Genomic DNA, 26,954 nt, shown 5'->3' on the forward strand with positions numbered 1-26,954 from the left:
AGAAGCGCTTCCCGTGGCAGCGCGTGCGAAGGGACACACCTGTAGCGCTGCACTGCCGACCCGGGCAACATTGCATGTGTAGCGTGCGTTGGAAAATGTGGCCCGACTACTACTGATTGAACAAGCGTGGTGTGAGCGCGCACAAACAAACATGAATAGATCACACTGAATGACTGCAGACAACGACTGTCAAAACGCTGGCAGCAACGGGTGAAGGTACGTGCGGTCTATCGCTGCAACGGAAACTGAGCAGCGAATGCACGGCGCATGAAGGTCAGAGCCGTGTGGAGATAAGCGACGGTGCGGACGAGCCAAAAGCGCGGTTGTTGGCAGCGTAGAAGTGCGCCCCCCCCCCCCCCCCCCCCCGCGCTCCCTCCGGCGCTGGCTTCCCGCTTCCTTGCTTGCGCGTGGGAGATTGAGTGCGTTCGCTCTCCGTGACAGCGCGCGTCCCCGCACACTTCCGCTCGGGCATACGGCGCGCGGCGAAGATTTTATCTATAGGGAACCTCACGGCGACGGCAACGGCGACGCCGATGGCAGAAATCCGGTTGAAGTGTCCATATAATTGCTATCGCAATAAAAAGTGTGTGTGAGAGATAGAGACAGAGAGAGAAAGAACGTTTACACCAGAACACGAAAAAAGTCACAGTCCTGCGCGGCACACGCAGCACAGTCACAGCGTAAGCTGGTGGAGCGGCTCAAGAGTGGCTCCAATTTGGGCACCACGCACAACAGGGTCTTCGCGGCAGTCTGTTCACCTCGTTTTGACGAGAACGATCTGAACTGTCCGCCCGCCGTCGACGGCGAGCCGAGGCTTGTAATGCTCTCTGCACAGCAGTCTGCTGAGCCCGATCAAGCCTTACAACTACAACTTACATGTCGGGCGCGCCGCGTTTACAGGCACCTTAACTAGATGGCGCGACCATACTGGCGGAGGCTCGGCAGCTCGGGAGCGCATTGATTGCGCGCCTCGTCTCAATCGCAATCGTCGTCTGCGCCTGCGGACGCTGCGTTTGCAGGTATCTTACCTAGATGGCGCCACCGTACTGGCGGAGGCTCGAGTCGTCTCCCCCTGCGTTTGACTTAGGGTATTTTCCGCTGCCCGATAGTAAGCGCTGGCTTGGCTCAGTGGTAGAGTAACCGGCTCTCATGCAGCGGGCGCAGGTTCGGTCCCGGTGGGAAACGGGTACTTTTTGTCGCGTTGCCGGCAATAGAGGTTACGCGGCGCAGGCATCATCGCGACCCGAAACGGCTTTTGGAATGAGCCCATAACAGCTTATGCTGTAAAAGAACAACCAAACATAAATAGAGGCAGCAGTGCGATAGTAAGACGCAATATGTTCTAACTATATACAGAACGGGATGACAGCAAGCATGAGTACGTGATATTGTAACAGGGATACGAACATATATCCTATCGTTCCATCGCATTTTGACAAAAATTGGAACAATAACGAAAAAAAAAGGAATTTCTGGATCCACATTTGCGTTGCGTTTTTTATTCAAATTTTAGTGGAGAAATTCTGGTTTCCATTCAGAGAAAAACGTGTTTTAAAGAGAAAATTATACGTGCCGTTGGTGTAGGCTGTTTCATCCACGGGTTATTTTTCTAAAAAAAATGTGTTGCCAGAAGCCGATCATCGATGTATTATTACATTTGTATTCTCTCTGTGTTCATGATCTCGGTGCACTGAACCTGATCTCGGGTGGTCGGAAAATACATACATCACGGGGAACACCATTTTGGTGTTCCCCGTGATGTTCCCCAGTTACATATGCTGTGTAACAGCTTTAGTCGCAACGGCGCTCTTCGGTGCTATAAATTTAGATTTCCATTCTAGTATTGCCTTCAAATTTGTTGCACCAAACTGCCAATCACTGCAGGGTTATACCGAATGCCATCATCATCATCAGCCTGTATTTATGTCCACTGCAAGACGAAGGCCTCTCCCTGTGCTCTCCAATTAATCCTGTTTTGCGCTTGCTGATTTCAACTTGCGCCTGCAAATTTACCAACTTCATCCCCCCACCTAGTTTTCTGCCGCCTTCGACTGCACTTCCCTTCCTTGGTATCCATTCTGTAACTCTAAAGGTCCACTGGTTATCCATCCTACGCATTATATGGCCTGCCCAGCTCCATTTATTCCGCTTAATGTCAACTACAATATCAGTTATCCCCAGTTTGTTCTCTGATCCACACCGCTCTCTTCCTGTCTCTTAATGTTAGGCCTAACATTTTTCGTTCCATCGCTCTTTGTGCGGTCCCCTTAACTTGTTCTCGAGCTTCTTTGTTAACCTCCAAGTTTCTGCCCCATATGTCAGCACCGGTAGACCGAGTGGCATAGACGGCACTTTTTTCAGTCGTTCCTTGTCAATCGCAGTAGCAGAGTCCCACACAGCACGCATATCATAACATAGATCTAGAGATTATTTATATAATATTTCCCGATTCTGTCGAGGAAATGCGCGTACATCTCGCTGTAAAAATCCCAAACTCTGACATGCTGCAAGCTACTTGTCAGATGCGGTATAGTTAAATTTGTATCGGTAAATATAGGCTACATTGTATTTTAAAAGCGCCAAAGACTGAACTTGCCAAGTTTCAGCAACATTTCCCCAGCCGTAACTGCCCAAATGGGTGATGGTGGGGAAAACGTCTTTATTTTAAGCCCGGTGTTCTACTTCTGCTCCACGCCACCCTGCTTTTATATATGACTCGTTGAATGTTCCTGCGTAATCACTCGTGCCTGCGTACTTCCAGAAGTACTACACTATTCCTGTGGCGCATACAGTCTGAGTTCACAAGGTTCGGTGACAACGGATAGAAATAGCGAAACCATTCGAGAAACTTCTTATACAGGATGGCGCGTGTTGCTCTGAGCGATAACATTGAAACAGAGATTGACTCATGAAAAGGTTAATCGAAAACATAAACAATTTATACGCCATGTCACTATTATTATTTTGTACACGAGGTAGCGTTACCTCTTCAACACCGCGTTTCGCGGAGCCTTCTAACAACGTTGTGTACCATAAGAGGGACGCTCCTGGGCCTTTCTGCCTGACCATTGCATAAATCAAGGACAATGTTTTCTGGCAAGATGCGCCTTGTGCTTTCAATCTTATGATACGTTCATTTTATGTGAAAAGATGTAAGTACCTATGTGGCGTTACTGACAGGCGCCGAAATCTCCTAAACGTAATTGTGTACGTACTGTAAGAAAATAACTGCGACCATCTGGGGTAACTTGCCGAATAATCTTTAGTTGAGGCGGATGTTGATGAAGATATTAAGGAATCTCGTAGTCTATATAAGCTGACAGTGGTTTTGTTTACCGCTCTTTTGGTAAGACTTATGTTTTTTTATTGCGATAGCAATTATATGGACCATTCAAGCGGATTTATGCCGTCGGCGTCGCCGTTGCCGTGAGGTTCCGTATAAAGTCCAAGGGCAATAAAATTATCGCCGCGCGCCGTATGTGCGAGTGAAAGCGCGCGGGGCACGCGCGCCTTCACGGAGAGCGAACGCGACTTCCGTCGCGCGAAAGGCCGGGGGGGGTATGGGAGGGAGGGAGGGAGGGGGGCGACGCTGTGCTGCGGCACAAAATGCGTATCTTGCTACCCGGCGCAAGGTCATAACTGGCGACACAATATCCCACGCGAAAGGAGCAAAGCGGGAAGGCAGCATGGGAGGGAGGGAGGGAGGGAGGGGGGTGGCTTCTACTCTCTAAACAAACGCGTTCTTGTACTTTGCGCCTCTGCCGGCTGTCGGTGTTGTCGCGCGCACCGTATCTTGAAAGTGTTCTCCACACGACTCTGACCTTTGTATGCGCTGTGCATTCGCCGCTCAGTTTCCTTTGAAGCGATAGACCGCACGAACCTTCGCCGGCTGCGGTGGCTGCGCTTGCTGCCAGCGTTTTGACAGTCGTTGTCTGCGGTCATTCAGTGTGATTTATTCATGTTTGCTTGTGCGCGCTGACACGACGCTTGTTAATTCAGTTAGTAAGCGAATGTGTCCAAGTTTATGCAGCCGATAAAACTACTATCCCTACTCCTTATAGCTCTCTACTAATTTGCTATCGCAATTGATGCTTCGCCTTTCGGGCGAAACTGCGACATTTTTTTTTTCGTAGCCACTTTTCACATATCCAGACACGTAGTAAACTCTATTGAAGAAAAGTACACGATACGACTTCTCAGTGGCTGTGGAGCTCTGCTGAGCACGAAGTCGCGAGTTGATTCTCAGCGTCGGCGGCTGCAGTTCGATGGTGGCAGACTGCAAAATCATCGATCGTGTATCGAGCATATGCTGCGCAATAAAGAACTTCAATTAAATTAAATGATGGGGTTTTACGTGGCAAAACCACTGTATGATTATGAGGCACGCCGTAGTGGGGAACTCCGGAATAATTTGAACCACCTAGTGTTCTTTAACGTGCACCTAAGTCCAAGTACACGGGTGTTTTGGCATTTCGTTCCATTCGCATTTCGTACGCATTTCGCATTCGATCCCGCGACCTCGGGCCTAGCAGCCCAACACCATATCCACTAAGGAACAACGGCGGGCAAAGAACTTCAGGCTACCCAAGTTAATGTGGTGCACTCCACTGCGGCGTCTACAATCAATCAATCAATCAATCAATCAATCAATCAATCAATCAATCAATCAATCAATCAATCAATCAATCAATCAATCAATCAATCAATCGATCGATCAATCAATCAATCAAATTATGAATTAAATCTTTATTAATTAATTGGGGAATAGAGTTCTCCATAAAAGTATCCGGAACTTTTGCACTCAGACATAGTCACTGACACATGCTAATTTTAAGTCCGTAGAGTTTTTCTCACTTCCTTTCGTCCTCATTTACAGACAAGTCGTCAGTCAGCCGGGCCAGCCTGGCGTCCTGGTCCGGCGCTCCACAACTTCTGTGGTGGTGAAGCGCAGCAACTGTGCCAGCCATGCGTTTCGGCAAGGGCCGGCTGTTCGGCCGGAGAACCTCCACTCCCGGCACCCCGGTCGCAGCGAGGAGGCACGCTAGAGTCGCTGCAAAGGCCAACGCGCCGAACACGAGGCAAGTATAGAGCTTTTCCTCACGCGCTGTATTGCAGCCTGTGGGTGCAATCACTATTTAAGGCTGCGCGTATTACGTCGCACGTTCACCTGTACGAATCAGGTCTACAGTGTTTGGGGCAGAACTATACACGGGCCAGCGCCAGCTACAACTACACGGGTCAGCGCTAGTGCGTCTTCAAATCTTCGAGGACGCGCTAGGGCTTCCCTGGTACTTCAGTTGCTCTGATGCTTTAGCTGCTGAGCACAAGTTTCGTATTCGCGATTCACAACTTTTCCAGACATTACCTTCAGTCGCGTTTATTGTTTTAACCAGAGACAACCTACTTGTTTAACCAGCGAAAACCTACGCATAGGCGCACACGCGCGCACACACACACACACACACACACACACACACACACACACCACACACACCACACACACACACACACACACACACACACACACACACACACACACCACCACGCACGCACGCCACACACACACACACCACACGCACACGCACACGCACGCACGCAGCACACACACACACACACACCACACAGCACACGCACAGCACGCACACACACACCGCACACACACCACACACACACATACGCACACACAAACTTGTGTGTTGCCCTTCAAAATTTTGCTACCTGTACTCAAAATTGTATCCGCTATTGACAAAGCGTGCGGCGTGCTTTCCAGTACATCGTAGTTCGTAACTTTACTGTTGAACGCTTCGTCTGCCGGGCCTCTTAGACATTCTGTGTCTCTAGCGTAGAGCGCGGACGACTGGCAAACGAAATAACGTCGAGCAGTGTAGAAACTATAGGCCTATAGGGCCCGCTGGTGGTAGCGTAGTTCGAATTCTGGAGAACCAGTGCTTAGCGACGCACAAAAAAGGACACATGCATTGCGCTGGTTAAATAGCAGGCGTTTTAATTTATATCCTAATGTCAGAAGCAATTCAGAGCGTTCCAACTACGCCGCCGTTATGTAGCTTAGTTGCTGAGTATTATTGTAATCACAGGTAAAATGTGGTTACAATAATAGGACGTATGACGTATTTCTAATGCATCCTCTCTATACACTATAAGTACGCGTTGCTCATTTCCGGCCCGTCTGTCTCAGGCCGCGCTTTCACGACTCGGCAATACAGTACCACCCGCCGTGGTTGTTTAGTGGCTTTGGAGTTGCCATACGAGGTCGCGTGATGGGGGTGAAATGCACCTGTGTACCGTGCATTGGGTGCACGTTAAAGAACCTCAGGTGGTTGAAATTAATCCTGAGGCCCCCCCACTACGGCGTGCATCATAATCAAATTGGGGTTTCGGCACGTAAAACCCCCAATTTAATTTTTAACACAGTACCAAATGTCTTACACAGTGTCGCCGATTTAAACCGGACAATTCAACTCGTGGCGCGGGGGCGTTTCCGCGCGACGATGCATGCAAGTCGCGTGAACATGTCTCCGAAATAGATTCCACGTCGTTTACGTTTCAAACTTGTACACGCTTCGTGTATAGTATTCGCAAGAAATAAAAGAAACACGAAAGAAAGCAAAAGAAAACAAGAGAGGCCGTGGTACATTCACATACACGCTCACATGCACTAAACGAGACCGCGGCTGGCTCTCCGGCTCTCGGGCACTTTTCGCCTTGAAGGGTGGCACATCGCTCAAAACGCGGCGCGTAGAGGTCGGCAGAATGACGGGCTACACGAAAATCAAACATCGCACGCCTGGTTCGACCTTTCTCCTCCCATTATTTCCTTTTCCTCGGTTTTTCGCAAGCGTCGCTGACATTCACCTCGCGGTGGAGATTTTCGGCGGCGTCAGTGGCGCGTGCGCGCGAAGTCATTTCCCAACAAAACCGACGTGGGCGATGAATTCTGCGCGCGGGCGGCCGAAAGGATTCTCGGCGAAAAGGGGCCCGCGGTCTCTCGGTAAATTGCGAATCGCTCCGCGCGCGCATCCCCTGCTGCGCTATTTCGTTATGCGCGTTGACGTGCTTGCTTGCATTTTGAGCGGGCGATCCGGTGCTATATAGACATGTATCCTCGCCTCGCGCACATAAGCCACGCGTCCGGGACGACGGGCCGCGCGCTACTCACGAGCGAAACGCGCTTTCGTCGACGTCTTTCAAACCCGAAACCCAGAGACCCAGTGACTGAGTCAGATGCCGAACGAGGCGCCGAGCGTCAGGCAACCCGTCCGCCGCCGCCGCTGCCGCTGGATGAGGGCCGCGCCGACTGTCAGAAGCGCGCAGGCGAAGTATATATGCGAGCTCTCTCGCTGCTAGCTCTTCGAGAAGCTAGCGGCGTCAGCGGCCGAAACAAGCCCTGAGCTGCACGAGCCGTCTTGACCGCGAAATAGTGACGCACAGGTAAAACACGCGCGTACGCACGCATTTTCTCTGTGATTTTTCGCTCGAACCCTCTCAACCTCCTCCCAGCGGGGTTGCAGGGAGGTCATAGGAGAAGAAAGTGAAGGATCGGATGATCTAAACTGGCGCTTCTTATGTCATACACGTGTATTGCACAAGAGGAACAAGCAAATCTTTGACCGGAGGTCAGCTAGGCGTCCAGCGTTTGTTTGTTTCACTGCGATGGGGCGGACGTTATGTTATGCCGCCAAGAGGTGACGTAAGGCGGTGGAATCTCCCGCCAGTACAGTTTGAGTAAATGTGGCATTGGAGATGGGACTGGGGCTGTTTGTTGGATGCAGCGTAATTATAATAAACGTAAACGTAGGGTTGTGCGAATAATAAACGTAGGGTTGTCATTACACGTGAGCTTGTCAGGCGTTTCCAGTTGGTATGAATTTCCAGAATGATACCCGTTTGGAGATATGTGCCATCAAACTCGCCGTAAAAATGCACTGTTGTTCCACTTACTTTTTTTTTTTTACCAAAATGATGTTTATACATTGAACCACAAAAGTGACTTGGAAACGTCCATGTAATTCGTCCCACACTTTGGGAAATAATATCTCGGAACTGGTGTCATCCTGGAAATTATTCAAGTGGATTCGTCTTGCGAACTCAGCAGCTACAATTCGTAAATTGCAATATGTGTCGTAAAATAATTAACTAAGATGTTAATTAGTGAATGTTTGTTAATTAGTTGAATATGTGTTTCGATTTATTGTGCTACTAATGTCCGCCTCATCGAATAACCCAGCTCAACGATAAGAATTATGCTACCTGCCGCGGGTGATTTTTCAATATTCCGTAAAGCTTAAATTTGAACACCTTGTATTCTAAATATCATGCGGGCGTTTCAAATCACGTTTTAATTGTAGTGATGTATGTACGCTTAAGCTTCACCTGGTCTTGTTATAGTTTAGTTTTCTGCCTCTGCGTTAGTGTTAGTAATGCTAAGTGGCAGGAATATGCTCGTTAATCTACTTTTGTCCACAAGCATGGTAGCAAGAACGTGAACTAGTTCGGAAGGTCTGAAGTTGATCACGACAAATGTTATATGACGCGATGTGACATATCGTTTTGATATATAGCATGCAGGCTTTAGTTAAGCAGCTTAAGTAGAAGGTGCTATTTTTCTCATTCAGCGGGGTGAGTTGTCAGTTTATTCGCTCGCAAGAAATGTAGAAGCAACTGCAAACAGCGCTCGTTCCAGATTTGGAGCATTCGACTTGCGCACAGCGCCGCTACTTTGCTTTCCGACACTGTGCACACAGTTAATATCCATTAGGACTGGTTCAATTCGTTTCCAAGTGATGTATTTACGCTAATATAAGTGACTTTGCTCAATAGAAACCCCTCGGTAAATTTCGGAAACCTCTTGGAATAAACGCAACCTTTTGGTCCGATTGGTTGTTATTCACTTCTCACGTTTCACCGAGGTTTGCGGGTGTCTGGTGTGTTCCGAAACCCGGGCCCTACCTCGAACACAGCGTACAGCAAGCACGAACAAGCGTCAGTCATCAGACAGGGGCGTAGCCAGGGGGTGGGGGGTGGGGGTAATGGAGGGGGGGGGGGGGCTCAAATCCTCCTCCCCCGAAATTTTTTGCACAACCCCCCCCCCCTCCCCCACTTACCCACCCTTTGTTCACGTCGCTTCGCGCTGACACAATTCAAGAAACCGGTGCTACTATCACAATTTCATTCCTGGGCGCTTCCGTTTGGGTTGGTAATTTACAGCGAATCATGTCTGCACATGGAAAAAACTGTCACAGTGTTTGTCAAGGCTTTGACACTCTGTGAGGTTTTGGGCGAGAATGTGGCGGCCGCATTGCGGCGGCCTCATTCTGAAGCAACAAATGCGCAACAAATGAAGCAACAAATGCGGCAGCCGCATTTTAGATGAAGGCGAAAATGTTCGAGGCCCGTTTAGATTTAGGTGCACGTTAAAGACCCCAGGTGGTCGAAATTTCCGGTATACATTTCCGCCGCTTCCCTTCAGGTGCCGGTTAGGCCGCGCTCGCGCAGGATCTGCGCGCGAAACGTCTCTTGTTTGCGATTGCGCCCTACGGAAGGCTGGTAGTTACTGTTGTGTTGTTGAATCCCAAACCATCAATTACGGAAGGCTGGTAGTTACTGTTGTGTTGTGGAATCCCAAACCAGCAATGTACACACGAATGGGGTTGATGCCAGCAGTGAAATTCCACCTACTCGCTACAGAATGCATGAAACAGACAGCCGACAAGCATTGATTATACTGCTGTGCGCAGTACAGCGTAAGTAAACTCTTGTTGCAGGCGCTGACAGTTCTCGTCGGAGTTCACGCGTGCTGAGAAATTGATTATGTGCACTATGCACTGAACAAGACCGGAGTACATTCCTGCATCACTAGTACACCAATCAGTCGAGATTCTGTGAGGTACAAGGCCGCTTCCTGTTTGCACCGGCGTAAGTGAAGCAGAAATGAGTTACACGCACTACTTAAAATGCGTACACATGCCATATCTATGCTGTGCGGTGAAATATTCTGTACAATTCTGAATCTGTTGACGTAACGGCAAATGACGGCTGCACGTTCGCATACAGCGTAAAGACACAGCGGCCCATGCACTTGCCGCAGGAAATGCAACCCTCTCGTATGAGGGAGCAGGGCGACGAAAGCTTCGAAAAAAAAAAAAAGCATTACGCGCTTTTGCGCGTATTTAATTTTTCTAGCGCAAAGATGCAGCGAAAAAGCTATTGCTGTGGGAGTAGGTATAGCCTGGTCACACGTGCATTTTCACGTGTATAGCCGTCCTTGACTTGTGAAACGCACTTCGCCCCAACGAGGACGACGCCATCTACGCTTAACGGAGATTAACAATTAATGATGTCTTCTCCGATCGGGTGGGTCGTCTCAATGATGCGTTTTCGAAGACTGGCCCATTCAGTGGCGCGATGAGAGACCGTAGCTCCAAACGCCCACTGTACCTGCTGTACTTACTGTATTTTACTGAGCTTACTTTATTTTGTATAATGTCTTCACAAGCACACGCACATGCGAGGGGGGGGGGGGGGGGGGGGGGGAGGTCCCACGTCTTTGATATACATGTATAGAGTCTGCTTAAACTACCGATATTTATTATCGATCACGTCACGAAGAGGAAAGCAGACGCTTGCCCCCCCGAAAAAAAGTTTCCGGCTACGCCCCTGTCATCAGACGCAAACGACCTTATCACAGGGGCTCAGCTAACTAAAGAGAAAGGTGCCCCCTGACTGACAAACGGAACTCCCATTTGTTTTTTAAAGACGATAGTCTTTCTTGGGGAACTTAAACGCTGAAAATTTGGTCTGTCTGTCTGTCTGTCACCCGATTCAGCCACCCGGCCAAAATTGGACCACTTGCTTACCGCCCACACTACTTAAACTGGTACGGCTGTTCATACTTGTGAACGTTATCGATCACAAAGTAAATATTACGCATATCTGAGGCGCAACATCACTAGTTAAGTATTAGGAGGTGTGTTCCTTTAATAGAAAATACATATATACGTAACTCTAAAGACCCTAGTTTCTTAATCTGCGCTGAAAATGCGATGCTATGCGCGTTTTATTTGCAGCCCGTCGCTGCAGCCTCACGTGCAAGCTCGCGCGAGCAAACGCCGCTGGCGCGCAGCGAAGCATAGACCGCTGCATAGACGGAACGCGCGGAGTAATACATTTTAATGGCCGTACTTCTTGCGCAGCTTTTACAGCGTTGCACCTGGCTGATGTATGAAACGGAGTATAGGATGGCTAATTTAGCAGTACAGAGTTTTGAGGCACATAACCGTAATCCGTAGCGTTCATTTAATTAGGAATACATATTGTACTGGTTTTTGCGTTAGTAAATGAAAAATCAATGCATTAGAAATGGCGTCGAATGCGTTAGAAATGGTGTAGGAAACGCTACGCGTTAAAAGAAGCAGACTGAAGCCGCGGCTCTGCAGCCGGCTTTAAGTCAACGGTAATAAAAGGTCCCAACAGATGGCGCGAGAGCAGGGCGAACGCGGTAAATTTGAATTGAATTCAGCAAAATCTCCATTGCATCCATCATGGGAGGAGTGAGAGGGGAGGGGAAGAGCGTGAGGGTTGGGAGGGTGGACAAGAGAGGGTGTTACTTATCAGGGGTGGCAGAAGACTATCGTCTTTCGATGTCATTTGCAGCGAAGCAAGCAGATATGCGGCCAACTTTTTACCCCAGGACACACTGACCAGACAACTTTATAGTCCTTGCCTCGTTAGATAAGTGCACAATATGTGTATTTAGCTACTAAAAGCACGACAGACGTTAGTGTCAATATACTGTTTAAGGATGCTATGTGATATATTGCACCACGATTCGCAGTGCGTAGTTGCTTGTGTGAAGTTATAAAACAGTCAGGTATTGTACCTGCAGCAGTGGAGCGACCCCGTGAACAATTGCTTGCACCTTTCGGAGAGGCCTACTCCGCACATACATTTCCCTTCTTTAACCGCCTGCACGCTTGAAAGGATCTTTGTCATTGAATAAAATCTGATGTTGCTTGCTAGGCAGCCCGGACGTTTGCAAGCACAGCCCATCTGTTTCCGCGTCTTTGTCGCTGAAATCCTTGGAACCGATCAAAATATTGCAATCGACAGCGAGGACCCTTTCGGCTTCGACGAAACTCGTCGATTTGACGCGCCAAGCGACAAACTTGCGCACAGCTCCAAGCGAGAGCCGCCGTGATTCTGGATGTCGTAGCCATATTTCTTGCCAACAGCGCTGCCAGCACTAGTGAAGGATTCTGTAGTTGCCAATATCCTGCACTTCAAGTATACGGCTCTTGGGTGCATTGGCGTATACACATTTGGCGGGCACCTTACGCATGCAGGAAGGAACTGGGAATATCTTCCCAGTTTTTGTTCAACTGGCAGATCTACTAGACCTGGTATCAATCTAGGATAAGATCCCACACATCACCACCAGCTTTTCCAGCGTTTCGCATGTGCCATGCGGTCTCATGAGGTGTTCAGCACGGTAACAACCGGGGCTGCAATGCACACTTCGAAGCTTGAGTGTACATATACATATGCGCTTGTAATAGCGTGGCAATCTGCTACAGCACCGTCAAGGAAGACGAACGCTACGTGCAGATTACACGTTACTTAGGACGCTATATAGCGCTCCAGAAATTCGTAGCTCTACAAACAGGCCGCTCCCCGGGACCATGAGCAATCAGCAACATGGCTGGGCTGCTCCAATAGACCGTGGTGGATCTCCACAATGCATTTACTCTTTGTGTGGCTATTATTATTACAGCGAAGCTGTATATGGCTAGCCGATTCGTCTGTCTGTTGCCTGTACGCAGAAACTATCATCGTCATCAATGGCTCGAGCGTCGTCGTCATCTTCCACAGCTGGCTAGTGGGCGCCCTTCGGCGCAACCGCGAGAACGCGCTCGTGTCATTGCTCCCGCGTTTGTCGCAGTCGTCGTCTTCTTCTACAGCTGGCTCCGTTGCCGCTCATCATTCCAGTGTAGAATTCACTTCTCTTCTGTTGTCGTAATGGGGAGGCCGCGTTTACGAGGGTATGAGCCATTGGTTAAGGGGGTATGAACCATTCATTGTCTTACGTGACGGACAGATTTAATTTTTAAGGAAATTTAATTGTGAAGAATCGCAAGGAGGCAATGCGACAAGCGTGGACTGCGGGCATACCGTCAGTGACGTCGTTCTCTCCGTCGCAGATGAACGTGTGTGTAACCTCATTAAGAAACACAAAGATGTAGCCAATAATTGAGAAAGATTTTAATGTAACGTCGGGATTAACTCAGTGATAAACAGCGGGGCGTCATGAGGGAGCTCTTGGAGAACCAAGGTTACTGCGCAATCTTGACAAATATCTACAAAGATTGCACAGCAACCTTGTTTCTCCACCAGAAAAGTAAAAAGTTACCTATCAAGAAAGGGGTCAGGCAAGGAGACACAATCTCTCCGGTGCTATTCATTGTATGCTTAGAAGAAGTATTCAAGTTCTTAGACTGGCAAGGCTTAGGAGTGAGGATCAACGGTGAATATCTCAGCAACCTTTGGTTTGCTGATGAAATTGTCCTATTCAGCAACAATGGGACGAATTGCAACAAATGACTGAGGACCTTAACCGAGAAAGTGTAAGAGTGGGGTTGAAGATTAATATGAAGAAGACAAACATAATGTTCAATAGCCTGGCAAGGGAACAAGAATTCAGGATGGCCAGTCAGCCTCTAGAGTCTGTAAAGGAGCACGTTTATCTAGGTCAATTACTCACAGGGGACCCTGATCATGAGAAAGAAATTTACCGAAGAATAAAATTGGGTTAGAGTGCATACGGCAGGCATTGCCAAATCCTGACTGGGAGCTTACCACTGTCGCTTAAAAGAAAAGTGTGCAATCATTGCATTCTACCGGTGCTAACATATGGGGCAGAAACTTGGAGGTTAACAATGAAGCTCTAGAACAAGTTAAGGACCGCACAAAGAGCGATGGAACGAAAAATCTTAGGACTAACGTTAAGAGACAGGAAGAGAGCGGTGTGGATCAGAGAACAAACGGGGATAGCCGATATTCTAGTTGACATTAAGCGGAAGAAATGGAGCTGGGCAGGCCATGTAATGCGTAGGATGGATAATCGGTGGACCATTAGAGTTACAGAATTGGTACCAAGAGAAGGGAAGCGCAGTCGAGGACGGCAGAAAACTAGGTGGGGTGATGAAGTTAGGAAATTTTCAGGCGCATGTTGGAATCAGCTAGCGCAAGACAGGGGTAATTGGAGATCACAAGGAGAGGCCTTCGTCCTGCAGTGGACATAAATATAGGCTGGTGATGATGATGATGATGATGAAACACCGGGGCCGCACGTTTCAGCTTCGCTGGTTAGCCATCTGTACGGAGTGCTTGGGCGGTGATTATTATTATTATTATTATTATTATTATTATTATTATTATTATTATTATTATTATTATTATTATTATTATTATTATTCATGTGAACATACACAAACACCACAAGAGAAAGAAAAGTGGGCTAGCGATTTTCTCCTAAAATAGACGCCACGCCCACCCGCTTGCAAAGATGACAAAAAAAAAAATTCACGCCATCTGCAGCTGCTTAAGCAGGACAGCGAAGGGCAGCAGGACAACACCATACTGAGGGCAGGCATGAGATTAACGCCTATACACACTGCTAAAGACTGGTTCCGGAGAACAAACGAGATAGACACATCTTGTCCTGTTCGTGTGCGAATCTTACAGACTTATTCACGAAATTGGAGGGGTGGAAAGTCGGCAACTGAGAAATCCATACGAACTGCGTGAAAAAATCATGGGTTTGGTACATAAACCTAAACCTGCCCCCCCTCTTCGCCCCTAACCTGCTACTCCTTCGAGGTTAGCATTTACAGCTACGCTATTCGTTTCTTCTGCGTTATTAAGGAAAACGACAAGGTGATTTTTCATTCAGTGGCACCGCTTTCGCTCCGCTGTTCTGGCGCCGAGCATATCACAGCAGACAACTTGCGGGCGGACCGCTGCACATTTCTTCCTTTTTTTGCCGGTCGATTGACAAGACGCGCGAAAAACCAGTAAATTTCTTAGTCCTATTGTGTCTTACTCCATTTTCAGTTGTGCGTCGCTGCTGCTTCCAGTCAATGCTACTCATCTATCCCATTTTGGCACCGTTGTAGAACGATAGCTTCGAAGAGAGAAAAAGAGAGAACGAGTAAGAAACATTAATGAAAAATATCGCACCGGGGCGATCCCCCCCGGGAGGCCTACGAATTACTTTATACCGCACAAGCTAAGAGGTTAGTGTCTTTAATAAGCGTCAAAAAAGACTACCAATAGCTTTATTTTTGCTTTGAGCGAAGAGCAAATCACTAGTCAAGTGTGACACGTATAGTGCTCCCGAGGAGAACTTGCGCAGAGTTTCGGCTGAAAAAGTGGAGGGTTGTAAGGCTTAGCGGTGAAATCTTCGTTGTTGCGGAGCCCACACGGGAGCTCGAGTAGATACGGATAAACGTTCGCATTGCCTAAATCGTCATATGCAAGTGCTCTCACATGCATGCTGTCAACATTGCCCGAAGAGCCAGCTTTACAGGCTGCTTAAGGGCCCTCCACGTATAGCATACATAGCAAGGCACTCGCTGGTCCGCAGCCATGACAACCACTCGGAGCCGTGCAACGAAACGACAGTCTGCAGATGGACAAAGGAGTCACGGACGAGGCGACAGAAGGTGCCTGGCAGCCGGTTAAAAGCATTAACGGACACGGTCGCGCACGGCTTCGCTCCTCGGAGACGTCTGACAGCGTTTTGTCTTCTCGTTTAGTTTCTCGGGATGGGCGCTTATAGGCTTCGCCTTTTGCGTTTTTGTTCCCCGCGTGGTCTTTTGCACGGCGCATCTACTGTACGTATGCGTGTGTACCGCGCGGGTCCAATTCTGGCGTATTGCGTCACACAAAGCGATGCGTAAGCCACGGTTATCAAGCGCTACGTGCTGCGGCGTGCGAGGGCCTTCCGAAGCTGGACGACGACCCCTCGAGCGCGATGACCTTCCGCCTTCTCGCTGCGGCTCGCGAGTTTCTTGGACGCTGGCTTGCTTGCGCGCGACCTCTTCGCGCCGCGCCGTTGACGCCTGCGGACGAGAATAGTGATGACTTGCGCGCGGTCGCGGGACCGGCACTGTAGGCGCGCGCGCGGCTGTTGGTGGGGGCGCGTTTAGAGCTTTCTCGAAGAGATACAATCTTCGAAGCGGCGTTCAGAGAATGGCCCGAGGAACGGCGTGGCGTACCCGGCGACGGCTGAGGTACGCGCACGCTCGGCCGCTTTTCTTCTTTTTTCAGAGTGGGCGGCCATGCCGGACAAGTCGGCCGCTCAGAGAGAGCCTGTGGTCGACGTGGGACGTGTGTTTAGGAGCGGAGAACCATCGGCCTGATGTTCGAAGGGGTCGCGGCACGACCGATGTATTTGTCAGAGGAGGACCGAAGCAAACCGAAAGAAATGAAAACGGTGACGAGTGAGCGTGAGCAGGCATCGCTTAAACATGCAATCTTTTCGAGGTCGGGAGGCTTTTGCTTTGAAGAAAACTGATAGGGTTTGTCATAACGAAGTTGAAAACATCGCTAGAATTACAGAATGGTCGTGAACTAGGAAATGTACCTGGGCGGAAGATTGTATGGCCTGAACATGTCCATCCGTGTGTGTGTGTGTGTGTGTGTGTGTGTGTGTGTGTGTGTGTGTGTGTGTGTGTGTGTGTGTGTGTGTGTGTGTGTGTGTGTGTGTGTGTGTGTGTGTGTGTGTGTGTGTGTGTGTGTGTGTGTGTGTGTGTGTGTGTGTGTGTGTGTGTGTGTGTGTGTGTGTGTGTGTGTGTGTGTGTGTGTGTGTGTGTGTGTGTGTGTGTGTGTGTGTGTGTGCGTGCGTGCGCGCGCGCGCGTGTGTGTGCGTGTGCGCGCGCGTGCGTGTGTGGGTGTGGGTGTTCTCGCGAATCTTGTTCTGCGTGCGGGTTTACGAAGTACTACACGAGGTTTGCCTTAATCGCGTCACTCCTACCACCGGTACCATACGGCGTGAAGTATCGTGGACTGCCGCGCCATGTACCATGTCAACGATGTCACGGCATTAGGTTCTAAATATGCTTTCGTGAGCTGCGTAGTATCAGATCGACTAGGGCGCCAACCTGGAGGGCATGAAATATTTTCACCGCAGGCTCACAAATTAGCAGAAAAGCCAGGTTATCGTTGAAAAGACGATAACGCGAACATTGTTCTTGCTTTTATTCTCATAATTGTGGCAGAACGTTCGAAATTTTCAGCACACTCTAGCGCACTGAATGGCGTAACTCCTTCGTAATGCAGTTACTTTGTCAGTGCGAGTGTCTTACTTCTTAAAAGTGACCACGTTTTTTGAATTCTTAATAGAGATGAAATTAACATAGAAAATTTTTATTTTGAACCAATGTCGCAGGGAAAGGGGGGGGGGCTACAGTTCTTGAACTATGGGACCTCCCTACTGTATATCTCGTCTTCTAGTTATGTCGTCATGCTAGCTAACAATAAAAATTGAATTCAATTTAATTTGCAAGCAGTTAAGCAATTGACACCAATATCATTGGCGTTGGGGCAGCACTATAACCAACTAAACTCACGTTCGTCGTATGTGGGTGGTAGCACGTCTAGATGGTGCTGGTGGTAGTCGAAGTTACTGGAGGATGTGGATGACGAAAATTGGTGCGGACGTCTGGCCGAAAGAAAAGTGCAAAAGAAAACAAATGCGGATTTGTGTGATGGACTCAAGCTTTTGATATACTGGATGTCTCAGCGAACACTTTCAAAAATATTCAAAGATTGCCTGTGGCAGATAGCACAATTCTAGTCCATGAGGTGATCTACTCGAAGAGGCGGACATTATTTGCAGAAAAAAAAATGAAATGCATAATCGAATAAATGAGAAAAAAAGCATTATTAAGCTTTTAGCTAAATACTTCGTTCCTTATGGCGCATATTGCAATTCTGAAATTCTAGCGGGTGAGTCGGCAAGGCATATCCGCTTGAATATAATTGTTTGGATGACACCATTCACGAGATATGCGCCGTCAAACTTGTGGTAAAAATGCACTGTCGCTCCAATTACTTTCTTAACAAAACCTCGTTTTATGCATTGAAGCACAGAAGTAACTTGAACGCCAATGCATTTCTCCGCAAAGATTGGGAATTAATATCTCGAAACTGGTGTGATCTTGAGAATTCCTTCCGAGAGGATCCGCCTTACGAACTGCCCGGCTAGAATTCGTAAATTGCACAATGTGCCCTAAGGTAATTAGTTAAAATCCTAATTAGCAATTTTTTGCTAATTATTCGATTATTCATTCTACTTTTTTGCAAGTAATGTCCGCTCTTCGAGTAGACAAGCTCATGGACTAGAATTGTGCTATCTGCCACAGGCATTTTTTTTAATTTGAAAGTATTCGCAGAAACACCCGGTATATGTGGGTATGCAGCGTGGTCGTTAACTTCTCTCCGCACGTTGTCTTCCGGCTGCGGTCATTCGGGGCGCTTTTATTTCGATTAATACTTTGTGGCGTTAAATCGCACATACTCATAAGCCAAGGGAATTAATAGCCGCTGCTCGGACAGGCAAAAGGAAAAAAAAAAAAAGAACGAAGCTTTTTTAGCGACTTTGAACGGAGAGATATCATGCAGAACTGACATCATGTAGAACAAGAGCGGGAAAGAGGGAGGGAAGAAGGGATCGAGAGAGCTCGAAAAATGAAAGCCATGATGTTGACCGGGTTTCACCTTGTTTGCTACTCTTCAATGGGTGAGGGTGAAGCGGGAAGCTAAAGGAAAGAAAGAAGGAAAAAAATTAGAAGTGATGCCCGTGCCCATAACACAGCGTTCACTGCGCGATTAAAGGTGGTCGCATAGCCCAGTCGTCCTTGAAAAATTGCAGCAGTGCTGTGATGGCTTTCCATGTGGTCCACGGTTCCAGTATGTTTTCTTCTGCGAGCGCTCTCTCGTCCAGTTGGCTTAAAGCAGGACGCTAAGTCTGTACTTTGTAATCAAAATAAGGGAAGTGTATGAGGATATATTCTAGGGTGTCGTCGCAATCGCTATATTTGCACGAGTCACTGTCCACTAGGTCGATACGGAAACGGTGGGCGTACGCAAAAGTGATGCCCAACCAGAAGGGACACGATAAAGTTGCATCGCATTGAGAGAGACTAAATGACAGTCGAAGGAGCAATGAAAGCTCAAGAGAATGCAGTCGCAATCAGCACATTCCACTGAATAAAAAAAAACAAAGATTTTTGCAGGGCGTAGTAGGCTTATGCTGAGAAAACATGAGGACGCAATCGTATGTAGGGTGGTGCAGAACTCGCCGACGACCGGACAAGTACGAGATCTTCTCAAAGCCCGTTCTTTGATGAACTTGCCGGTGTGATGGTTCCCCTTTGCGAACGGGCGACAGAGCCGGGACTATCACCGACGCACAATGCTAGAAAATTCAGCTGCGTGACCGTCGTCCGCACGGGAGTCATAGTCTGCAGAGCATTACAAGCGCGTATACTGTGTACTACCCTTCGTCCGTGCATATACTTCCCGCCTCTCCGGTCGCATTCGCGAAGAACAATGACCGCTCTTTCTCTTGCGTATCTTTGTGTGCATGCTTTCCCACACAGGTCGCGGTTTGCGTTCGCCATGGTCACGAATCGATGCCACGGCCAAAATCAGAAGACCGAGAAAGAAACAGAAGCGCGGCGTGCCTTGTGTCCTCGCTCAGTCGGTATCGGGCGGTGCGCAGGTTGATTGACCTGTTGAACTTGACTCCCATACTTCAGGAGTGGTTGTGAGCGTCGAAAAGGAGCGTGCATTCATATATCTCGAGAGTGCGGTGACCTTGTTTGATTATTTGCGCTCAATAGCCCCATTGTCTTCGCGACAGATTACTGGCTGTGCATAATTTCTGTACTGTGCATATATTGTCTCCTCTGTTCCTTAGGACAATGTAACGGCTTATACGTAGGCTCACTCTCGCATAATGATGGGAAACGATGCCGCAGCGGCGTCGCGCTGTCTCGCGCGAAGAATATTTCGCTGTCTCGCGCGCTGTCTGGCGCAAACAAGCCGTGAATTTCTTGAGAAGGAAGTAGTCAGAAAACAAAATGCTACGACTGTATAGTGGTGGTGCAAAAGCGGGTCGCCTTTACTGTAAAGCAGGGCACATGCATGAGGTTGCTTTTACAATAACTGATGGGGAGCAATGTGAAGATAATAAAGCGGGAGAGGAGCGTGTGACACGTCGTGGGCTAATAATATTGATACGGAACTGCAACGGATGGAGGCCTCCTCAGCGTGGAAGCAGTGAACACGACGAGAAAGACAATTTCGTCCCACTTGGTATAGGCGATCGCCATCTTGTTAGCGCTTGCACAAGTATTCTAAGTATACCCTGCAGCTAAGTAGCTTTCTGCCTGAGTTGCACGTACCATTCTCGCATGTAGAAGGTGGAGGCTGCCTCAATACGATTGATTTAGCAAAGCCCGCATCTTCTCTCTCTCTCTTTTAGTTAGGAGATTTCCAGCAAGGCCATATGTAGTTAAAAATGAACGAAAGGGGCATCAAATAGAGGATTAAGCAGCCCTGTCTGATGCGGGTACCGAAGTGATGAGTTAGCGTATTTGTTGTCCGTTATCTAACATCTCGATCGATTAAGTCTTACCATGATTGAACTGAAGGGTTCAAGTAAACGAACCTGGAAAAAGAAGAAAGGAAAATAGCTACGCCATTCATCACATATGACATGACGTAGTGGATTTATCTGAATGGCGCTGTTTGCACGTGCAGCTAAGTATAGGGCTTATAGTTCGCGACCTTCTACGCCGGCTAGGATTACAGGCAAATGCTTTTAGTTATGCCACTACGCCTTTGTCGGCACCGCGTCTCAATTTTTTTTAGAGATATGCGACGCCGGTATACCTGCAGTAGGATGCCATCGTACCGACGTCACGAAAGGAAACGGTTGCGCCATAATTGCAGCCTATCGGGCCGCATTCTCTCCTCGTTCTTCTAACGGTATTGTACGGGAAAGGTACGGATGGCGGCTGTAGGACGCTTGATTCATCGTTATTACCTCTGTGGCTTACATCGCCTTGTGTTGTGGCGTCAGCGTGCAACGACGCGTGGGGCGTTGGCAACGAAATAAGCCGGCAACCGAATGTTGTTGTAATTGGCACCTTCTAATAATAATAATAAACACAAACACACAAAGACACCCAACCAAATTTGGCTACGTACAAAACGACGTGCTGACAGGCATTCGGACATGCCCTTTGTAGTGGTTGGTGCCAACATTTCCGAGCCATTGAGCCTGCAAGCGCTACATGGCAGTTTGACAAGCGTCTGCGTTTGTAAATTGATATAAGACTAGAACGGCTTAAATCATCACTTTTCTTGTTACTTCGGTCTTGATACAATGTAAGGTGCCCGAGTATTTACAAGTGAATGAATGACTGTCATGACCCTTTTTGTTAGCAAATTTCTGTGACGTAATGAATTTATTCGTTTCATATATTTAGGCTTTGGCAATGCCCATTCATTTAGATGGGAACGAATTATTTTATTATATTTTAGTTTGTTACAACTCTGCTTCTTCTGTTGTTCGTCTAGTTTTCTCTTTCTGTGCACTGCCATGAATCTCAGCTCCAGAATGTGAAATAACGAAAAATGTGAAATTATGCAAAGGGATACTGCGTGTATTTCCCTGATAGTTATTTAGTTTCTTGCCGTAGAGATTGCGCCTTTTATCCACAAATGCGTAGCATCGCAAGAAAAAGAAAAGGCAGCCGCCATCTTACTTTAGACGAATCACTTGCATATAAATGGCATCACTAAGTCGAGGCGCATTACGTCATAGTAATGTCCCTTCGACAGTAACTTTTATTCGCAGGCTGACGGCAATATTTACTTCTATATTGTCACCTTGTAGTGACGGTGAACAACCGAAGTGGCGTAACGCAAGTTACGAAACTGTTTATTGGGCGAACCTGTTCTCAGCAAAACGAGTAACACTGAGCACAATCATAGCGGCGAGCACACTCGTCGATCGTCGGAAATCCGATCTGCTGGTTAGACGCGTCGGCAATTTATACTTGACTCATAGAATGCTCCAGCGTAATCGCTGGTGCGCGCAGAAGTTCTGGAATGTGCAACCTATTCGCGTCACGCCTGCAATCTGATTACAAAAGTTTTCGGCCTACAATACCGAAAACAAATTGAATCGGCTATAAGAATCGACAATGTGATACACGCAGGCGCGTCCTGCGTCTAGCGATAACGTTTAACATTTGTTAGACGGTGAACAGCAGTTTCCGGGAAAGTATAAACAAGTACACGTGCCAGTATGTGCTGATATCCAAAATATAGAGCTACACTATATATCGTCGATAAATCAGTTTAGAGTGCTGTTGTATTCTTTCTGAGCGCTACTTGTATTTGTTTGACCAAACGACGTTGATTACCGGCGAGTGATAATTGAGTTGAAACTTCCTTTTACGAAATTTCACATCCACACCGTTAGCGCTGGGTAGTGGCGTCACATATATCAAAGTATGTTGACGAATTTGGGCCACTTCTCTGTAGATGGAAGTATTCAGAACTTCACGACTGACCCCCATAATATAGAGCGCGCCTCCACTCAACATTCCAGCTCGATTAGATGATGATTGATGTTGATTTATTGGCATCCCCTTTGAAATGGGGTGGTGACAAATAGTCACCGAGCCTGCTTGAATTACTCAGGTATGCTATACATGTTTTTCATGTATGCATCTTTTTAAATCCATACATCTCTTCAATCTTATTTCTATTCCTAGAAAAAAAGAAAGAAAAAGAAATTCAGAGCCCTTCCACTATTGTGAAGATGGAAGCCAGCGAATCTGTGACTATGGTGGGTCTCCTATAGTGAATATTGCTATAGTGAATTTATATATTATCATTATTGACTATATTGAGCGCGTTCTCTACGTCACGAGACAAAGGGGCACAACGATTGGTGGGACGTGCCGCCGCCGAGTATCGCGACACTTGGTGAAAGACGCATCGGCAGTGGAGAGGGTAAAACTATGGGCCATCCATCATCCGTTCTGACACCTGTGCTAAGGCACCGCTGGCGGGAAACCGCCACGCACATGGAGCCAAAGGACCACACACATGGAGCCAAACCCCACACACATGGAGCCGAAAATTGTTGATCTACTTCCGGTCTATCTATCTACTTCCGTTGACTAGAACCTAGCCTATAACAGGTTCGCTGTAAAAAGAAAAAAAAATACTGCCCACCTAGGGTGAACCGGGTCCTGACTCGGATTGCCGTTTCAGAAAATAAAAGTTTATTTCTATCTCTCTCTATCCATCTAGGCTCTACATCTACACCTACCTTCTACCGCTATACCTATGCCTGTAACGGTTCCGGTCGTATCAATCTCTTCCCTGATTTTTTAACACGAAAGTGTTTTATTCCGGGGTCCACCAAGACTTCACTGACGTATTTCCGTCACGGAAATACGTCATAGAACATAATACAAAGAAAGAAACCAGAAGAAAAAGTTCCACAAACATGCAAAATTTGGGAATCGAACCCACGACCTCTCGGTCCGCGACGATAGATCGCCGAGCGTTTAACCCATTGCGCCACAAACGCATTCGCAGAGAGCTACACAGACGCGCCTTATATATCTAACACTCCTCCGTGTACCCGCGCTCTTGCTCGGGGCGGTGCCGCCGCCTATGAGCAGAAAAGAGAAGTACTGCATTATGACACTAAAGCCCGGGATACATGGAGCGAACTTTCTCGACGAACTTCACGCGTCAAGTAACGACGCGGCGACACGACGCAGGATGTTTGCTGTGTTGCAATACATGCGGCGAACGCCGCCGCGCGTTGGCCGCCGTGTTGGCGGCGGTCCCGGCCGCCCGCTTCGAACTGAATTTGGCGTTGTCCTTGTAGAATTCACTTAGTTGGAAGCAAATGACTGCGTAAACGGCTTTCGCTTAGTCTCAGGCCGCTTCGACGACAGAGTATTATGGATAACCTTGAGTAGTTTTCGAGATCGCTTCTCGTTTCGAACGCGTCTAAGCCTAGCGAAAGAAATATCCGATGCCAACGCCATCTATCGGGGAAGTCGGGAGATAGGCATGACGACAGCATGTGGCCTCTGAGATCAGAAGATTTCTGTTGAAGGTTGTTGTAGAGAGCTTGCACTGCTTGTCTGTTTCCTCGCAGATCAGCGGATATGGGATGTACAAATACAACGCGATTCCTGAGAGATCATACTAGGAACTACTCAATCGGTGCAGAGACATGCAGACACGGCAACACCAACGCGATTGCAGACGACGCGAAAAGGCGCGCGCGCGCGAAACACCAGCATGCATTGCGACCGGAACTAGTGCCTCCTGATTGGCTGTCGTCCACCGCTGCGCGCTAGACGCTTCCGGCGGCGGCGTTCGCCCGACGAAAATGTTTGGACAGGCAGATCGGCTGCGGACGGCAAATTTCTTGACGCCGGCCGTCGGACGTTCGCCGCCCGACGAAGTTCTTCGCTCGGACGCCGGTTATTCGCTCCATGTATTCCGGCCTTAACGCGCACCGACAGTGAACGCTTCGGTGGTCTCAGTACTACGACGCCTCGATGCCAGCATTCGAAGGGACGCTGGCATCAAGAAGCACTACCAACGCCACCTAGGTGGCGTTCACCGTACTCAGCACAGCGGAGCGTGGCCTCCGCAATTAGCTCTGAAAATGTTTCTGAAGTTGATCGCGGAGGCTGCAATTACGACGCGCTGTACGCGCTGATTTGACTCGGTGACGATTCAGTTACGTGCTTTGTCTTGCGCGTTGTATTAGTGTGTCAGTTACGTGCTTCGTCTTTCGCGTTGTGCTAGCGTGTGCAGCGTAGTGCAGCTTCCATATGCACGACGGTTGCTCATGGTCATCGACGTTGGTAGTCGTGATGGAGGAGACGTGCCACCAGGCGTCAGCGTGGGTGCATCAACGCCTAAGGGCGCTTTAGCCACAAAACACCAATAGACATTATATATCAATGTGCAATAAACATTACACTACTTCTGTGAAGACACGTTTCACTTTCGTGTTCTATACCGATTCCTATATAAGAGGGATCAACCACATTTTTTCCACCTATGCTCTAAACGTCTCTTGCTTATCTCGACTGCTGACCGGTTGATGCTTCCGTCCTCTTTAAACCCAAGCGCTTCTGAAAGGTGTACGCCACCTATACGGGTCTCACTGGGTGAATCCCTTCGTATTTCATATTGGATGTGCTGAGTGGACTCAGGATTTTGCTGCAGCATGCACATTCCTCATCCACGAGAAAGTGGATGGTAGTGCCGCCCCTCGACGCAGGTGGTCACTGCGCTTCACTGACACCCCACGGCAATTTTTGAGAAGCGTGCCGTCTTCTCAGGCAGTGGGGTGGCGCTGTACTCAACTGGTTGGAGTGGAGGAATAGTTTCGAGTCAGGGATCATTTGAGAATACGGGGGTGAGTCTGCGAAGCCGTTAGAAGGTATTCTTACGTTATCGAAAGACATTGAACTACAGTCCTGAGCAAAATATGCCAAAATCTGTGATGTAACGGGCAACTGGTGCGTTTAAAGGTATTGATACAGCAGATTTGGGTTTAGTTGCGAGAAAGAAGGACGTGAAATAGTCTTTAACCGAGTGGACGTACAGGACAATGGAGAGGGAGTCGAAGGGGACAAGCTGGACAAACTAAAAAGAATCAAGCGGCGTGTACATAGTGCTGCCGGCAGCTCCAGATGGAACATTTGTCCTCGTCAGGCTGCGAGCCCGATACGTTGCTACGTTCGCGTTTCACCGCTTTCTGCTGAACCTATAAGAACGCAGGGATATACTGGCCTCCTATAACGAAGGAGTCATGGCTTGGTATGCAAGTCAGAGCCAGATAAAGAAGATCGTAATGATCCGAGAAGAACAGCGCAAACAGAGTGAACATTTTCTTCAAAAATACGTTCAGCAAAGTGCAGAAATAAATGACTGTCGATTGAACATTAAACCTTTCCGTGTGACAGCTTTCAAATACAGCAAATGAGAAACCCGTCTATCGGTACAAATCTGCGCGTGCGACTGCGACGGGGACGCATCCGTAGAGGCTTGCGCGAATCCATAGTCCAAGCCAAAACGTCCGAAGTAACGGTAAATGCGCGCGCACGCACACGCGTTAAAGTGAGCGATTGCACTTACTGCCTTATGACGGACGCTTCTAAATACAGCGTCGCGCGCACGCCGACATGGCACGCACGCCGCCGTGCCTTCGCTGTTGGCAGATTAACCGCGAGTGTTTCGCGCAGACAGCTCGCATGCAGCAGGAAGCCGCGCCACGCCGAACCTCTCTGCAACGCCGGCCTTAATTACCGCAAGGTCGGTGCGGCCGCGCGGGCTCGCGGCAGCTATCGTGGCGGCTGCGGCGGCGTGCGTTCTCACAAGGACGCCGCGGGCGCGTCTTCGAAGAAGCCCCGAGGATCGGAGCCCCGCCGTCTTTACCTCGTGCAGGAATCGTCGTGTATATACCTCGGACAGCACCACGCGGACGCCTCTTTCCACGCCTATTTCATATTCTGCGCTCATCTCTTACGCCGAAGCAGACGCAGTGAGTCGTCAGTATATATGAAAATAATACTTTCCCGCTTGGCTCATCATCGCGCATCCGTCGTCGTCGTTCGTCTCCGCTGCGCCTTTTTGTGTTCGCTGCCGGACAGCCTCCAGAGCCACGTCAGAAGCAGCGGATTCAGCTAAAGGTCAGCTCGCCTTTCGCCCGTCCTTCTTCTCGATTTCTCCCTTAGGGAATAATCTGACCTCTTGACGTGCGGCAAGAGTGTGCGTGTGTGTGTGTGTGTGTGACGTCAACCCGCTAA

The sequence above is a fragment of the Dermacentor silvarum genome, chromosome 2, assembly GCF_013339745.2.
Source record: "Dermacentor silvarum isolate Dsil-2018 chromosome 2, BIME_Dsil_1.4, whole genome shotgun sequence".
In the NCBI taxonomy this organism is placed as follows: Eukaryota; Metazoa; Arthropoda; class Arachnida; order Ixodida; family Ixodidae; genus Dermacentor; species Dermacentor silvarum.